This window comes from Xiphias gladius, chromosome 2, assembly GCF_016859285.1.
Source record: "Xiphias gladius isolate SHS-SW01 ecotype Sanya breed wild chromosome 2, ASM1685928v1, whole genome shotgun sequence".
Taxonomy (NCBI): Eukaryota; Metazoa; Chordata; class Actinopteri; order Istiophoriformes; family Xiphiidae; genus Xiphias; species Xiphias gladius.
The window spans coordinates 2840931-2859979 of NC_053401.1; the positions used below are offsets into that span (position 1 = coordinate 2840931).

The window sequence follows — 19049 nt, forward strand, 5'->3', positions numbered from 1 at the left end:
CTACGATGTAATTACTGGATTTTGTTTGGTTTTTTTTTTTCAAATGGTTAATGCATCATTTACTAACTCCGTCTTTGGTCTCCAAACGACTCCTGGGGGGGAAATAGCTTTAGGTCTTTAGCTGCTTCACGGCATTCACCAGCTAAAGTTGCTGACTCTGCCTGATATTTGATGCCGGACGCATACACTGGATCTTCAGGGCTTTTTCCCCCGCCGACACCAGCTGCCTACTGCCGCTCGCAACAGGGCGGATTAGAGGGTAAAACCAAAACGGCGAACTGACAAGACGTCAAAAGGCTCTGCAGAGCTGACACGAGCTGCAGAGGTGGGTTGATAATTCTCTGTGGGTCCATCACTACGAGTCACTTCCTTTAGATCGCACAACCGTTTGATCTATTTAAACACTTTAAAGGGGAGACTTGCTTGAAGTAGAGCATTACTACATTTTGGCAGTGAAACTTTAATGTCAGATCTTCATAAATCTTCCCGACTTCCATTGCCAGTTACAGGATAAGGCTGGTGTTACTCTTATTTTTGTCAATGTCAACAAACAACCCGCAATGCGTTGGTCCGTCTCGATACTTTCCGGCTTCCCCGAACCCTGTCCGAGGCCGCTGGCTCCTACTGAAGACACAGATCTTTATACGAACAAAGAGGAGGTAATGGTGCACGTGTTGGGGGCTACTTCCAGCGGCGGATTTACTCCACACTTGGTAGGGGCCGGTGAGTATGTGGAGCAGCAGCACGGTGTGTGTGAGGGACCGGGTCAAAATAAACTACAGCGTGACGAAGGAGCCCGGTGCAACAGTGTGACTCGCTGCTGTGTTTTTGTGCTCCGTGCTAGGAGGCTGCATTCCTCGTTGGTTTTGGTCTTTTCATGGGAGACTTTGGTTCACATCGTTTAATATAATACACACTTTGTTTTGTAATAAAATGCATTTTTCTTTCGGTTTTGACGACCTGCAGTCGTGTTGTTTTACTGCATATACAATTACAGTTATTGATATAACAACTGTGCAACACGCTGCTATTTTTTCAGTCAGGTAACAAAAGCTGTATTTGATTTAAGGGAAGCTTTGTTGGAAGTGTAGCTTGGAAAACTGTGAACCTCTCAAAGCAGCTTTCCCGGCACACTGCAGCCTTTATGCTCAATTCTCAAAGTGCCGATCATATCTAATTTTTTCTGGATGACTGTTCATATCTATTTTAGGCTGGAATCCATATCCAACACCTACGTGAAGTGACAAGAGGTGTCAGGCAGAGTAACAAGAAAAGACATCACATTCACGGTTGTTTTCAGCTCATTCGGGTTACAGTTTGTACTTAGTTTGAGTTTTGGCTGAACTGCGGTGTCTCTCTCAATTCAAATCAAGTCTTTTTTAGCTCTGTTTTTAAAGCGGGAACGCATCCACATGACGGCAGAGAAGGGGATCGTGCTGCGAGAGCGGTCTGAAAGATTTCCAGTGACATTTCCTGTGCAATGAAAACTTGTTTCACCTGGCAGGGACTCTTAACAGACGTGAATTCAAGCGGACCACAGCTGCCATTTGCTGTTGATTAAGGAGACTACACACGTCCTAAAGCCGCATTTCAAGGCTACAGGCAAGGATAGATTCTGTGTGGAGTAACGCTTCAGCTTCTCCCACTAAATGCTCTTTTTAATTATGAAGTTAAAATGGAGAGGATGTGGTGTAGACAGACTGCGCAACAACAGACAACAGGGAAATGAATTTCGGAGCAGGAAATAACTCGGTGTGAAGGATGTGCCGCTGATGTTCAGTCCGCTCAGTGCACATCTGGTTGTGTCTGAGTGTCTGTGACTGCAGCAACACTCGGCAGAGAGAGAGAGAGGGAGAGAGAGGGAGAGGGTTGTGGAACTTCACGGTGGCTCAGGCCTGACTGAATGAGCCAGAACAGTACTGTTGTGGCCGTCCATACAGGCTGCCTTATCAACACACACACACACGACACACAGCTTTGCTGGGGAACCACGGCATTACCACTGTGTTAAGTTCGAAGGGTGAGCATATGTGCTCGAGGATATTTTCTAATAAAACGCTCAGAATGCGTTTCCCTCTGCGTGAAACGCTCCTATTGCCGAGTGCTGCAAACACTGCGAAACTTTCTGTTTGGAGCAGTCGGTTTGTTTCTGAGCTCGAGTTAAAAATGAAGGAAAAATTTCTGGAGATCCTCCGCTGACAGTGTACGGGAGACTCATGAGCCCTCCAGTGTTTCATCTTACAAACTGCACATAATAAACTGCAGTGTCTACCTCGAGGCTAATGCACACCTTATTCAATGGGTGTGTGTGTGTGTGTGTGTGTGTGTGTGTGTGTGTGTGTGTGCGTGCGCGAGAAAAGATGGATATACGGAAAGTGATGAGGCAGAACAGAGACGACAACAAAGAGGTAAAGAACACCTTGCATATCAATGCGTATTTATGAGCTAGTGAGAGATGAAAGGAGAAGAAATGGAGAGTCAGTGAAAGAGGCAGATCACGCCGTCGCTAAGTCACTGTATTAAAGTAGTGAGCGGTGCATTCTGGGACAAGCCAGAAACTAAGCCCTACTGAAAAACTAGCCCGGAAAGAGAGACTTGTACTTTCTGACTCCCGAGTCCTGTCTCCCCGATGACTTGTCCATTTAAAGCTCCGCTGAGTGACGTTTTAACATATTAACACAAAACAAATAACTCTTCAAGAGGCTGCTTTTACTGTCAATCGCAACGTGGAGCAAGTCTGCAGCTCTTCAGCAGCTTGTGGCTCTGCGCTTTACTGGGCTGGTCAGTATGGTTTTGTCCCAGCAGCTCTCACCGACACCCGCGTGTCCTACGTGCTTTAATTCACCGACGGCATGCAAATAAAAATGATTACATTATCATCGATTGATCTTCCGACTGTTTTCCTAGAGCCCGAGGCCACGTCCTAAAATTGTCTCGGTTTGTCCGACCAACAGTCCAGAACCCGAATATATTCAATTTACTAATCACATATCACATGGAAAAGCATTAAATTCTCACATTTCAGATGCTGCAGCCAGCAGATGTTTGGTATTTTTGGTTAAAATAAAAAAACGATTATTTGATTGTCAAAATAACTGCAGATTAATCTTCTGCTAATCAACTGATCAATTCATCAACTTATCGCTCCAGCTCTACATTTTTATTGTAAATTTTTACACACATTCACATTTGAATCTTATACATCTCTATTTTGATGGTTTGGCCCCAAAAAAAAAAAAAACGACTTAAATGATTAATCGATTATCAAAATAGTTGGTGATTAACTATCTGTTGATTGACTAATTGACTAACTGATTAGTTGTTTCACCTCTATTACAATGACTAATCCCCACATAGCACCTTGAACTACACTATGGACTAAATGCAACACAAACACATGGTCACAATAAAAACGGTCCCTTCGCTGGTAAAGAAGACTCGAGTACTTGTGAGCCATTGGCAGGTTTTTCATAAGAAAGCACACGTGTGTTCTTGTTTTTTTGCTTTTTGTTTTTTTATTTTTTTATTTTGGTTCTTTGTGAACTTTTGTTTGATGTTTAACTGAGATGGAAACTTCTGGCTGTTTTATGTCCTACCAAAACAAATTTCCAGACTTTCTGGCATGAGCACCTTGGAAGTGATAACAGTTTCTTGGTTCCACAGCACAAATAACCCCAGGTGTGATAATACACACTCACAGAAACACACGCACGCACACACACACACACACACACACACACACACACACACACACACACACACACACACACACAAGAATGCCTTTGTACTGAGAGAAACCAACAAGGCATTGAAATCTACATGACAGGATGAGTGTGTTGTTTGTTAAAAATATTGGGGTCAGTGGGGAGTTGGCTGAGCAACAGAAACTGGAAAGGCAAACGCAAACGCAAACGCAAACGCACACACACACACACACACACACACACACACACACACACACACAAAATGGTACAGAAAAAGTGCGACCCAGGTTTAGAGCTGAGGAAACCGAGAGGATTAGCGGGTATTAAAAGTTACACACTCCCTCTCTCTCTCTCTCACACACACACACACACACACACACACACACACAGAAAAAAAAAACACACACACACCTTTAGAGTCAGCTAAAGCGTGCAGACACATCGACAGGTACCCACACTCGCACACACACACACACACACACAGTGTGTCTGACCCAGTTCATTATATGAGGGTGTTAGCAGGGAAATCCGCATTATTAATATGCAGTGTGAATTTGAGGTTATTACCAGCTAAAGGGTACTCTGCCAGACTCTGTGTGTGTGTGTGTGTGTGTGTGTGATTTTCCTCAGCCTTGTAACAGCAGAGACAAAGTGTGTGTGTGTGCGTTTTAATTTTTAGAAAAGTTCCATCAGCCTCTTAGCGATAAACAAGCAAACAGAATGTTAGAGCAGCCTTGAGGTTGTATAAGAGTGCGTGTACAGTTGTGTGTGTGTGTGTGTGTGTGTGTGTGTGTGTGTGTGTGTGTATGTGTGTGTCCAGCAGTGCTTTTTCTCTGTGTAAAGCAGCAATAGCAGCAGTTGTGGTATCAGCTGGTGACAGCCAGCTGCTGAAGAGCAATAGAGAGACCTTTAGTTTACATCTCTCTCGCTCAGCCCTGAGGAGTGTGTGAGAGTGTGTGTGTGTGTTTACTTGTTCGTATATCCCAGCGTGGGGGGGGCTTTTACCTGAATGCACACTAACCCATGAGGACTCGTGTCCCCACGGGTAGAGGCTTCTTCTGGAGGGTTAAGACTTGGTTTTAGGGGAAGGTGCTCGGGAAGGCATTATGTCAACGAGCGTCCTCACAGCTGATGTAAGACAAGTGTGTGTGTGTTAATGGAGAATGCTGGGAGGAAACAAGCACACAGACGCAGGACAAGAGCCGGAATATTCAGTGTCTACAGGCACACACACACACACACACACACACACACACACACACACACACACACACACACAAAACTAGTCAACCCAGTCAGTCACTCAGTCTTGGAAAGCTGCCACTTCCAAACTCTGTGCTGTGCTTTCGAGGAAAAAAAAAAAATAAAAAAAAATCGGTGACCGGTTTACGTTGAATATTTTCAAAACAAAACAAAAATATTTACTGTTTATTTGAGGAGCTTTCAGGATGCGGAGCCGTATCAACAGTCCCTTTGTAATGTGGCGGCCTTCCTACACCCCACTGGCCAAATGGACTGCTCACACCGTGGGTCTTTAGCTCCATCCAGACCGGATTTATGCCTCTAGAGTGCTGTCGTATTGTCAGATACGGGTCGGTCCTGCTTTTCTCTTTCGGGTCCCGTTGTTAAAGCCTACATTTCGGCAAACTGACACCATTAGAAAAGTCGCCGAATGAGCCGTTAGCAGCTCCTGTTTGCGGTGTAGCCATGGATGTGCAGACAGCCGTCGCTGGATTAATGTGATACTGAGGAAAACTTAAAAATGTGATGATTCGCCAGCAGGTTCTGAAGCCTCTCTTTTTTTTTTTAAGGTTTCTGATCAGATTTGTGGATACGTGTTTCGTGTCTGTGTGTTCGGATCTGACTGAGTCATGACTCCGAGGAGGAGGACGTTTTTTTTTGATTCACCTCATGCAGTGTGTCTTTGCCTCACTTCCAACTCTCCGGCGCCCCCCTGGGGAGACATTTGTCTTTCTCCTTTGGCTTTGGGAAATTAGGTTTCTCTAATCCCCTTCCCGGATTACAGTAACCAGGGATTTTTTTTTTTTTTTTTAACATGGCATTTAAAAGCTTATTGGTGTAACCTTGTTACATGCACTCAGGTAAATAGTAATAAAGGTTGATTATCCGAAAAATACAAACAGGAACTTAGGAGTTAAAGTGAACTTTAAACCTCACGGAGTCAGTTACTTGGAGCACGGGGAGGCCGCAGCAGCCGACTCAGCGGAGTATCATTATGTCTCCTTAAAGTGAAGCTCTGCAGCTATTAGACTGTCCCGGTGATTAGAAAAGAGCTGCTGGAAAGTCTGATAACATGAGAGAAGACGCCAATTATGGAGAGGCTCGTTGCAGGGACTGCAGGTAGCACTTTACTATATTATAACCATGAGAGTGTGTGAGTGTCTGTGTGTGTCTGTGTGGGGGTGTGTGTGTGTGCGCTACCTGTGCTATCTGACGGAGCAGATTGTGATTTTTAGCTGAGCAGCGCTAATCTCTTGTTACACTATGACGCGCCGATTACTCCGCTGCACTCTGTGGGAACAAGAGAGCATGTGTGAGAGGAGGTGAGGACGGGAGGCATAGAATTAAGTTTAGAAGGAGAGACGGGTGTGTCCGTGTGTGTGTGTGTGTGTGTGTGTGTGCGCTACAGAAGTGAGATGAGGTTATCCTGGGTTATCTCTCACACACACTCACACACACATGGAGCTAACAGCACAGTATTTTCAGTAGGGATGTTATGAATAACACCTGCCTCTACAGTGTCCTGTTATGCTTGGCCAGGGCTATTATACCCTCACTGTGTGTGTGTGTGTGTGTGTGTGTGTGTGTGTGTGTGTGTGTGTGTGTGTGTTGAGATAACAGTGTTAGAATAGTAGGCTGGAGGAAGCAGAGAGGCCCTGGACAGGAACCATGGAAATGAATAGGTGACAAACAAACACACACACACACTCTCTCACACACACACACACACACACACACACACACACACACACACACACACACACACACACACACACACACACACACACACACACACACACACACACACACACACACGTGTTGACTTGCCCTGCTATGAAGGAATGAACATTTTGGGCCAAATCTGATCTGCGTTCGCAAAAGCCATTTTTTTTTTTTTTTTAATTCCGGAGAACAACTGATGATGACAATGGTGACCATGATGTCGTACATTTCCTGGATAAGAAGCAGCACGTTGCTCAACTATTTGCCGATCTCTCGAAAAGTGTTTTTCAGACTGAAAAGGTTTTAACGGTGGTGTGACTGCAAAATACGTCAATGGGAAGTTGTGAAAAGAGGAGACGAGTCTCACATTCGCTGTAGTTGGTAGGTAACTGCACTGAGGGCAACTTAAAAATGTTCAGTAACACTTTCTTAAGTATATATGCATTTAATAAATGGTTCATAACACATTGTATTGTAGTTGCATGCAGCTATATATGGACATTTAAGTGTTTATTAATGATTAATATTTTCCAACAATTATAACTTCTCCCACGAAGACATTTTATGTTATCACAGCTGCGTTTTACTATATTGTTATTCATTATCTGTCTATACAGCAGCCTCTACTTATGGGTTCCCACGGGAGGAGTTATAGTATGACAAATATATTAATGAACACTTGAAGCCGCTTACAACGACACTGTAGTGTGCTATAAACCATTTATTAAACGTTTATATGCATCTTAAAAACGCTGAACGGGGACTAAAGTACATTTTTGCCCATTTTTCAAGTTGACTGGAGAAAATAGCAGATTTTCCAGTGAGTTCTATAAATCAACTTGTAACAACCTGTTCGACCGCTTCAGTCTTATCCTGTTCGTCGTCACTTTGGATGTGGGATATTGACATCCCGATTCTTAACCCTGCCCATAAAGCTCTTATCTGAAATGGCCACCAACAGGCACAACAATGGACCTAATTGAATCACTGAAAAAAAATGGAGTCATAAGCAGTGAGTCAGGCGGCAGGAGCCGGGTTATCTTGGCGCTGCTAGCTGAGGTGAAGAATAAATAAATTCAGACTGCAAAAAACACTCCCTGACCCTTGATACCGTCGAGTCACTGCATTTCAGCAAACGATTGGGCGAGGTGAAACGCTTGTGTTTGGTGTCTTAGGCCAGAGGATCTTGCTTAGTTTTGGTTTCATGCGTTTCTGTGCTCGTAGTCTCGAAATCGAACTTGGATTTGGCCCTTGTCCAGCTCAAACTATGTCCCCCGTGGACAGCCTCCAGACATCCACTTACACTCGTAAACTCCTACCGAATCTTGAAGACCAAATGTTCACAAGAGCTCATAATTTCACTGCATTTCTTCCTGCCATTCAAAGACTCAATGGTGCTGAAACTGAGTCTTAAACTCTTGATAAACTGGAGTGTTCTGTGCTGAATAAAGTACCTCATCATCAATGCACAAAGCCTCTATTTATTTTTTTTAAATTGACTGAAAATTAGAATAGTTTGAAACATGTCTCCTTTTTCTGGCCAAACAAATTATTGAGTGTTTTTTTTTAATTCCCTCATCTTTATATTAAAGTAGTGATTGTGGTTTTTGGCACTGGTCGAACTCCCATCTTTCCACCAGATGTTTCTCCATGTTACATCTGTATTCTTATTTAAATGTCAACTGTCCGCGTTACTGTCGATTTTTATTGCTTTATCCCCGCAGCTACCCACTCAGGGATTGCTCTGACATTGACCACCCAGGATTTCTTCAAGTTCTTGTTTATAAAAATGTTTTCTTGGCAGTTTTTCTTTTCCTACGCTGAGTGTTGCGTGTATTAGTCCAACAAGAACATGAAACATGCTTGTGGTTATGAGCTACTTAAATAAACAAAATACGACGTGGATTTGACTGTCAGAGCTCCTTTTGAAAGGACAGATTCCATATCTGAATCTTGGTATTGATACCCAAGTTCGACTTTTTTTTTTGGATACCCTACTTAGAGAAAGAGAGAATATATTCCTAGCCACACGGCTCTTGGAATGGCCATGTGGATCTGTTAGTCCATCACTTTGGTCCAGACTGGACCAAACAACCGGATGCATAGATAAATTTGGTTCAGACATTTATGTTCCCCTCAGGATGATCTATACTGAAATAAAGGGAAACCAATTATGTCCAGATTAATGCCTTACAGCGGTGTGGTTTTCAAAAATTATTAGTTGTGATGTCAAGTAAATCTGACAGAGACCAAATGGCATCCAATTAGAGCTAAACTGATTCGTCAATCAACAGAACCGGTAATTAATTTTGATATCCATTGATCCTCTGAGTCAATTTTCACTTATATTTGCTTGTACCAGCTTCTTAAATGTGACAATTTTCCGCTTTTCTCTGTTTTGTATCATTTTTAACTGAATATATTTGGGTTTTGGACTGTCGGTCATATAAAACAAGAAATCTGAAGACGTGCCCTCGGGCTGTAAGAAACTGTGACGGGAATTTTTCACAATTTTCTGACTTTGTTTAAACAAAACAAACTCGACCAACTGAGAAAATAATCACCTAATTAATCTATAATAAAAATAATTGTTAACTGCATCCCGGCGGAGCTGACTCTGCCCTTCGTTCTAGTCCATTTTCAGTGGTTTTTCTTTACTTTCTCTACTCTCTGGATGATTTGCTGTTTGTGACATTTAATCGGTTATTTTTCTGCTCAAGCACTTTATTGAAGAAAAAAAAAAAAAAAAAGAGAACTGGTCCTTCAATTGACTTGTTTGTCCCTGTGTGTGACTATAGATAGACACACGCAAACAAAACTCCCAGGGAGACATCTTTTGGATAGTTCCAGATTTTCAGAAGGTCAACTGGAGGTCAGCGAAGACTTTTCATTTGTTGGTCAGTAAAGAGGAGAGAGGAAGATGAGCTTGGAGCAAAGGAGGACAGACGAGGAGAGGGTCAGTGTTCGTTTTCCTTTGAAGACCTCTGCTCCAGGAAGGAGACAGAGGAGGGGGGGGTCCATCGTGAAAAGTCGAAGTGAAGAGAGGAAGGTGACAAGTGACTGGGAGGTGAGAGAAAGCAGCACAGTGGCGGCGGTGTAGGAGCTACAGACCCCTGAGAGAGGCAGACAGAAAAACATGAATAAAATATGAACCAATGTGGGATTTTTGCCACTGCAGATTCTTAGAGGTTATACAGAGAGACAGAGAGACAGAGACAGAGACAGTGAGAAAGAGAGAGAGAGAGAGCTGCAATAAACAAAAAACAGTCAGTGTCGCTGTCCTGTGGGTGAAACACCACAAGCAAAGATGGAAAGACTCGGTACAAAATCAGTGTAGAGAGGGACATCCTAGTGAGCTTAGGAGAGGATGGGCAACGACTGCAAGAAGCCTTGTGGGATTCAATACTTGTTTGTGTTCACAAAATGTTCAGTAGCCTTCAATGAAGTCATTGGAAATTCGATTTAATTGCCTGCAGTCGTGGAGCAACATTAGTTAGTTAGTTTCAGTGGTGTTTGTGTCTACCTCATCAATCGAAGTCCAATATTCACCTTCTTTTAGCTCCGTTTTTGGTCTCCACCAACTCCTGAGAATAACATCTGGCTCTTTTAGCGGGTGTTATAACTCAAAAACTAAGTTGATGTGATATGTAATCGTAAGTCACAGTAATTAAATATTACAGTGGTAATGGATAGAACACAAAATATTGTAACGATTAACAAAGTTTTTTTTCTTCATGTCACATAATCACTACATCATATTACATTTTGAATAAACTTTGCATTTCAAGCCACCTAGATCCCTTATTTTACAGACAGAGACCCGACTGCACAGAGTAAAAACATTAATATCAATTCAATCATATCCCGTTGAACATAAAGATGATCAAACTTTAACAGCGACGATGAGCGCGAGACGATCACCGATCGGCTCCGACTGAGCTATCTGATCGTTACTGTGCTCTCGCAAAGGTTTGCTTAAGCTGTGAGTTTATTTCATCACATTTATCTCTTGTTTTTAGCGCGTTGCAAGGGCAGAGAGAAGCATCTCTTTAATAAGCAGAAGTCAAAGTTGCAGTAGTGAGTAGACTTCGCTTGGAATATGAAGTGAGACAGACACAAAGCGCCGCAGGGTCTTTTAATATAAAGTTTCTCCTTCATTTCTCCTCCACAACTTGGCAGGCGATAACAGCTGGATATTAGTTTTCTGCTGAGGATTTCATATATCATATCATTACTGCACTTTGTTATCGGACTATTATCTTCAAATGGACTATTACATAATATCTCACACAGGAAACTCTAGAGTGGGCTGCTTTCTCATTTCTCCCCCTTATCCCTCTGTCTGCCATGGTTCAACACAGTCTGAATATCATGCTTTTTCAAAGTTGAGATCTGTTTTTTTTTTTTCTGGGTTGATGCGGCCGAGGTAGTTTGAGCTGATATCCCTGATTTTTTTAAAGTCTGATTTGTTGGAAACAGCACTGATACACACTTCACTTTTTTTTCTGGGGGGGGGGGGTGTCTAATGCTGTTTTTGCAGCAGTTCAATGATTTTAAGACACTTCCCAAAAGGTTAAAAAGCTCTCCGAGCGCACGTATCTGCCAAGCCTGCACATTGCTCTAAATTTGTTGTTTTAATGACAGAAAATGATTGGTTTAAATTCAAGAGAGAGCAGTAGTTCATGAGAAAACTATGCCCTACTTTACAAAACAATCCTGGATCATTAAAATCTTTCAGGTTTTTGATACATCCTTCTAATTAACAAAAACCCAATACAGAAAGAATTGGAAGTGATTTTGTGCAACTAGTAAATAAAGGGCTGATATGAGCAAACACGGCAAATGTCTTTGTAATCCTTTCTGTCTGACTCCTCTGACTCCTCTTCTCTGCCACCTGCTGTTTTCACTCCCATCATCCCTTCTGACAACGGTTCCCATTGTCAACTTCTCTGATAGCAAACCAGGACTTTTTTTTTTTTCCCCCTAGTTTTTCTTTTAATATTTTTTAATATTTATTTATTTTTATGCTGCAGTGGCCCCCGAAGCTGCGGTCCCTCCACCTTCACTGTTATCTTGTTGGTTTACTTGTGTCTCCCTCTCTTCTCGCTCCTCGCTCCATTCACGGCCTTTATCTCTGGGACAGAGCAGGCCCCGGTTTCCATCCCACCGCCAAACAAATTCAAAAAAACACGCCTTGGAAATTTTGTAGAAAACCGTGTGTCACTTTGGTGCTTTGTCTTAACAACTGCAGAGCGTCAACTGGAGTGCACGTTGGTCACACTTCACACTTAAATATATTTATAGAGCTAATTGCTACAGGTTATAAAGTAAGGAGTCACTGTAATCACAACACCTCTTCTTGTGACACATTCCTGTGTGTTGTCAGTGTTTTACTTATTTGTTCCTTTTCGTTCGTTAAGAAAAACGTTCATTTCCGTTGATGTGCGTTTAACTCTGACTGAGTTACAGCGGTTTTGGTCAATACTCAGATAAACGTGAACACATTGTCTTTCACTACAAGACTGGAGACGTATTAGAGGTTATGAGGTTATCTACGGCGGATTTGCCCCAAAAAAATAATGTGCGGTTGTTGGTGCAAACTAAACGGGAAGACTTCAGCTTTCGTCAAGGGGGGGGGGGCAAATCTTTTTGTCGGAGGGCCGGATTTGCCCCACCATTGCTCTGCAACCTCCATTCCCAGATTTCACACAAAGATACTGCGGATAGATACTGTAATCCGTGACTAAAGAAGCGGCGCGAGTCCGACGAACGAACGCACACTCAAACACAGTGTTCGGCCGCACAAAGTCCACAGATCAAATTCTCTCTCAGGTGTTGATTAATTTTTCAGCACAGAGCGACCTGCACCGCAAATCTATATCATGTGGCGGCTTTGTAATTATAAAAACATTGGGGCTATAAATAACACGGCGTGTATTGACTGTGTGTGTGTGAGAGAGAGAGAGAGAGAGAGAGAGGAATTGGTCATTTTCTCTGGCATCTATCTGATCTATCGTCTTTAGAGGTGGAACAGGAGTTGTTTCTCCCAGAGACACACACACAAACACACAGCAGAGTCAAAATCCAATTATGGAAGTAGCTGAGGGAAAGGTTACTCCTCTCTCTCTCTTAGTGGTTGCAATTCCCACTTTCTCTCTCATTTCTCCTGCCTTCCTCCCGCTCTTCCATCGCTTCCATTCTTTTGCTTTTCTTCTTTCCTCCTCCTCTCCTTCTATCTGACAGTCTTTGCTACGGACAGACTGACGCACAAAGGTTTGCTCGTTTCAGATTAATTCAAACGCAACCTATATATAACCTCAGCTCCGCTCCCAGCAATGCCCATCCGTTGGTGGTCAGGCAGTGTCTTATCCTTCAGTATACCCTGTGTGGTGTCATTCAGCTGCTCTGTGTGTCCTGGGGCGACGGTACGACTTGGAATTTTTATTTTTTTCCCTTCAGTTCCTTCATCATCCTGAAAATCCTCTCCTGCCAAAGGGGGCCACTTATCCCTGCATTGAAATCATTCTATCTTATCGGTGGTGGTCTCATCAAGAGCTTCATGGCTGGGGTCCCGAGGACGAGGTGGACCGTCAGACGAGGTCGCGCAGTTGACGCGGCTCCGCCCATTTCTGGCGCCTCTGCTGCCTCATTTGGGTCGAGGCAGCGGGTGAGTCCTCAGATTTGGTGTCGTCGTAGAGCAAGGCAGCAAACAGCCTGCGCTGTAGAACCGAAAATACTTCCACACAGTTTCTTAGACGGATCGTGACTATCTGATCAGCACGGCTCTCCTCGCCGGTGTCCTCCCCTATTTTCTTTATTTTATTTATTAGCTGTGTTTACTGGCTCAACAGGTCGAGCTGATGGTGAATTTTAAGAGCGCCCTCTGCTGGACAAATGACTTCAAACGGTCCGTTGCGCTTACGGACTGTAATTCCTGAATTTCAAAGCGTAATCGAATTTCAATTTTCAACTCACGTTATTGTTCGTTTGGATTCTGGGAGTTACTCCTCCTGGGGTCCATATTACAATGCACAGTATAGTCGACATGTTTACACTTAGGCCACAGGAAATAACAATATACATACTGTAAGGAGAGTTAAGGTAAATTCATTTTGCTTTTTTTACTTTATAGGCCTGTTTTAAAATAAAGATGTACAGTATGGCTAGACAGTTTTGTTTTATTGAGAGAGATGAAATTTCAGGTGGGCCGTGGATCTGCACTGAAACCCGATCAACCGCATTATGAAATCGAAAACCTCGCCCACATCACGTTGCCATGTTTAACCGTCCCGCCCTCGCTACGCTGGTGGTTAAGCACTTTTTTTTTTTTTTTTTTTAAACTTGATTTTGACGAGTGCCGTAAAAATTCTACAATAAATTTCCAATCCAACAGGATCATCCTTCACATCAGAGCTGGCCCACACATGTGAGTTTTAATAAAAGTACAAAACCAGCCCTGTATATCGGTTTAATCTCTACTCCCATGGGTGTTCTTATTTAATTTACTTTCCATCACCTCTCTCTTCTACACCCTCTACTTACCCTTTCGAACCCCCGCAACCTCATCTTTCCTTCTCATATACTCTCGGGCTCATCGCCGTTTTCTCCCCCTTTCACCCCGTCGAACTTTCATACTTACTCACTCTGGGTTTAATTTCAGCTCGTCTCCTACCTGTCCTTGCCCTTTCCTTTCCATCTCGCCCTTTTTGCTATCTCACAACATCTTCCCCGCTCGCTCTCTGAATCTCAACCCCCCTCCCCCTCCCCCGGTCAATCCCCCTCTCAGGTTACCATCATAGGAAACAGAGCGAGGTTTGGAGATGGGAATCGAGGATAAGGAGGAGATGGACGGGTCAGATGGAAAGATCGAGGAGAGGAGGCTGCTGTGGGGTTGCTGCTGTTTTTTCATATGAGCTACTCACCTCCTGTGATGCGCTGCATGGGACATAATTCACACTGCTCCGGCCTCATACAGGGGCATGATATATATTGTCTGAGATGCTTAACATTCAAATTAAAGCATACACACATCTGAGACGGTCTGTTAATCACTTTTATGCTTTTATAAACCACTGAAACCCTGAGGCATGTAAGTTATACTTTTCAGGAATCCAAATTTGAAGATATTTTAAAACAAAAAGGTTTTCAAAGCTTCTCTGGTCTGTTTCATGTACTAATGTAATAACTTTTTTTTTTTTTTTTAAATAAAATATTCTTTGATTTGGAGACAGAATCTTATGGTTCTATGGTGAACATTTTCGTGTGATCATAAGAATCCGCAGTGGTGCAATATTTAAACACTAAACACGCAGTAGTACTTAATGGAAGTTACAAGATTAAAATCTCTCTCAAACTCAAAGCAGAGTTTCTCCGAAAATACAGAATGAATTTTTTAAGAAATGCGCATTTACAAAACTGCCCAAAGCAAAGAGCTGAACAAGCAGCAGCCAGTGGTGCGGTGCAGTTTTCTGGTCAGCCCTTTTTTGCCCTGGGTGTGGCCTATCAGGCTACACACAGGTTGGACCTACCTCACTGTTGGAGGTTGCTGGAGCTGTATGCACCCTGAAATCAATACTTGCAGACACTAACACTCAAGGGCCTAAAGCTGAATTCTGAAAACTGTTTTTTTTTTTTTGGGGGGTAAAAAAATAATCTACATTGTTAATTTACGATTAATATTGTCCCAAAAAACGAATTAATGGAAAAAAGAGTGGCAGTCAAAAATAAGATAGTGAAGCAAAGTTCTTTTTGGTACAATACAACAATTAAGTATCAGAAATGATGTTTATGTAAAATTTAATTATGTAAAATTTAAGTGCAATTTGCTATTTCCTCAATTACTTTAAATGTGCTTTGATTGTTATTTTCTGCTGTCGTGACTTCTGAAAAAGTAATTTTTACATCATGAAGGACCAAACTTCTCTATTCTGACTAGAAAACATCTTTAAGAAGTGCCTGGTATTTTAAATTCCAAATATTTAAGAGCAAGAAACGATTTCCTTATGTACTTCTGTGATTTCCCCCTGTTTTAATAGAACGTTTTCGTGACGTGTTTTGATATTTATATTACGCATTTTTGCCCCGTAAGTACTACATGTTCAGCCAGTGCTCACACAGACAACAGAAAACTCTCGTCTTTAAACGTATCTGAGAGGGTTCGCTGTTCACAAATTACGCCGTGAGCCTCATAACTTACAGAAAGCTGTTCGTACACAAGCCACCAAAAACGGGCAAAGTTTAACAAAGCAGTGGATGTCTCTCCAGAGAGACACGAAGACGCTCATTTCCTGTGGCGTCGACTGCCTACAACTTCCTTTCCTTTGTTGAAGTGAGGAATCTCTCTCGGCAGGTCGTGACCTCTGGAGGAGGGAAACGGACTCTCGCTGCTTTTTACGACAATAGTTACACCGTTTATGTGCCTGGCGCGGGGGTAAAAGAGTTCATGTACGTACCACGAACTCACCAGACACTTCTCACCTAACCAGAACTTAAGTATTTTTTAAACCAGCAGCTACTAGATCAAGATACCAAAGGGCTGTGTCAGGTTCTGTTCTCGTCCCTCCTTTAATGATTCACACCAAATATCTCATGCTTCCACAGATTACGCATGATAGTTTCTCTGGAAAATCCAGGTAACAGTAAACCAGTAACAGAGCTCGGTGCAGTTCCAGGTTTGCGCATGATTGAATCCTGGGTTTTGGCTTGCACATGATAGAAACTCGCTTTGAAGCATGACGACACACCAGAGGTTTTTTTGTTTTTGTTTTGTTTTTTTAAAGGCAATCATCTAAAAATTGGCCTATGTGAAGTCTGCGTCAACTTTATGACTGTGTTTTGGTCTCAAAACTGCTTAAGGAATCACGTTGACCTTGACGAGACTTGATCGATACACGAAGAGCAAATGAAAAGAGCCTTGCTCACCCTGTTGCTCTGTTTTGTCCCGCTTCTTCGTGCTGCTTGTGTTTTGTTTTTGTTTTTTTTACTTTGAGTAACTCCTGACTACCTGATTACTCAGAGAGAAACACTCTGAGTGTCTCACTTGATCCAAGCACTTCTTTTTTGCTGTCTCATCTGCACACCAGCAAAAAAAAAAAAGGCAGAGCCGGGATGAGCAGGCAGAGCGTTCAGAAGGTCATGAACCACCAACTAAATTACTCTTTGATCTTAGTTGGGAGTTCGTCTCCTCTTTCTCAATCTACTCTGCAGATAGAAGTAGTAAAAATGATCTTTATAGCTGCACTAACCAATATTTCTATAATTTGGCAAGTGACTATAAGTTATGTGAGAGGAGCTGCTCATAGTCACAAAAGCACAGATGATTTTCAATCTTCTGTGCAGTTCCCCTCAACTCTAAGGAGCAGTTTAGCATCTCAGCGCAATTTTACTGCTTTGATTCAGTCTCCTTGCTCTCATCACAGTTAAGAGACTGTCTAGCGACGGTATGTTTGGAGAATTAAAAAAAAGGGTGCAGAATTTCATGCAAAGAACACCTCTCCAGCTGCTAAGCACGTGGGTGGATCGATCATGCTTTGGGCCTGTGTTGCATTTCACTGGTAGAGGGAAGGAGAATGGATTAAATTAACACCAGCAAATTCTCACCCTCATCACACTGTCTGTGGAAAAGCTGAATATGAAAAGAGGAAGGCCTACAACAGGATAATGATCCTAAACACAACTCAAAATCCACAATTGGACGACCTCAAGAGGAGCAAACTGAAGGTTTTGCCATGGACCTCAATTGTCCCCCCCAACGTAAACATCATCGAACATCTGTGGATAGACCTCAGAAGATCAGTGCAGGCAAGACGGACCAAGAATCTCACAGAACTAGAAGCCTTTTGCAAGGAGGAGTGGGCGAAAATCCCCAAATAAGGAACTGAAAGATACTTAGCGGCTACAAAAAGCATTTACGAACTGTGATGCTTGACAAAGGGGGTGTTACCAAGTGCTGACCGTGCGGGGTGCCCAAACTTTGGCTTTGGGCACTTTTCCTTTTTTGTTGTTTTGAAAGTGTAAAAGATGGAAATAAAAAAAGTAATCTTGCTTTAAATTTTAAAGAAATTTCTCATTGTTTAGCTTCATGCCTTTTGGAAATCAGTTCATCTTTTACTCGCTTAGCTATTCACTAGAACAGAAATTTTGACCAAGGTTTGGTACCCAAACTTTTGCATGCCACTGTAAATAGCCAATTATTTTTCTCAGGAGCTGGTGGTGACCAAAGCAGAGCTAATATTGATCTTAAATGCATCGGGTGGCCAGAAACATTTCTCCAAATAAAAGCTAAAGTTGCTCTGTGTCTGCTGGATATGTAAATAGGATGGCTAACACGTTTGCCATATTAACTTCATAAGGTGATAATAGGTGTTGTCGGTGGTGCGTTTACAGCTTGTTTCTGTTGCTCAAGTAGCCAAAAAAAAAAAAAATTAATGCTGCTTTAAAATAATAACAAAAATGACTGAAAAACGCTTTCTCCGTTTAGATGAAGCCAATGGTCACAATGAGGAGCAGACCGCGCAAAGAAGCCTAACCCTGACAGTCTACAATAAACGGAGTATCATCACTTTCTAATCACAGCAGTAGGACGTGAAACAAAACAAAACAGAAGATACTGATGCACTGAAAGATGGTTTGTGAAAGTCATTTTAAAAATAACATGTTAGAGAATATTTTAGAGAAAATGGGATGATCAAGACAACAAATATACATTTAACGAACAACTGCACATTTGCGTATCTATTACTTCCTTTTAACGACACAAAAGGCTGCTTTTATTGATAGTGGATTATAAATGTTCCTGTTTTTGTGCAGCGAGGTAGATCGGATCTTTTGCTTTGTCTGACTTCCTTTTAACTTGCTCCGTAGGGATCCATCTCATTCAACCGATTTGACTTCATGGGGGAGTTTTTTGATTTAAGAACTGACTTTTTCTCGCCCAAAATATGCAACTTGCATCTCTGAACTGTTGAACTTCAAAATAACTTTAAAAAGAAGTTGGTATTAATTTCCCCTCTGGATGGCAGAGAGATTGAGACATTGGGGTTATGAACTCCTCATAACCTCAATCTCTCAATCTCTCCTGGAGGAGGCAAACTGACTGTTTTTATGCGGTAGTCAAGTTCGTTAAAGGGAGTTTTATAGACTGGAAACGATGCCTGAGAGGTCAGAGGTTACAAGTTGTTATACAGAGCCTGTCTGGGACTCAGCGGGGGTCATTACTCTTCACTAAACTGCCGTTCGACATATTTGACATCAAGAATGTCTCTGCTGTAAGTGTTTTGTGTCTATGTCTTTATTTTTTTTTTCTCCCTGTCCATCAGTTTAACATGCCCAAAGAAAGAAACACCACTGAGTGTGTGTGTGTGTTTGTTTGTGTGTGTGCGC

General features: G+C 42.4%; 1 protein-coding gene across 2 annotated transcripts in view; it reads right to left on the reverse strand.

Moving 5' to 3' along the window:
- plxnb2a.1 (plexin b2a, tandem duplicate 1) overlaps positions 1–19049 on the reverse strand; it is a 173719-nt gene that overhangs the window by 65365 nt on the left and 89305 nt on the right. The window contains exon 1 of one of the 2 annotated variants that reach the window (XM_040140391.1): positions 6147–6233. The exons of the other annotated variant lie outside the window; for it this stretch is intronic. The gene's annotated coding sequence lies outside the window, so the exon portion shown is untranslated. Of the gene's footprint in view, positions 1–6146; positions 6234–19049 lie in introns of those variants that run through there. 2 annotated transcript variants of the gene reach the window in all.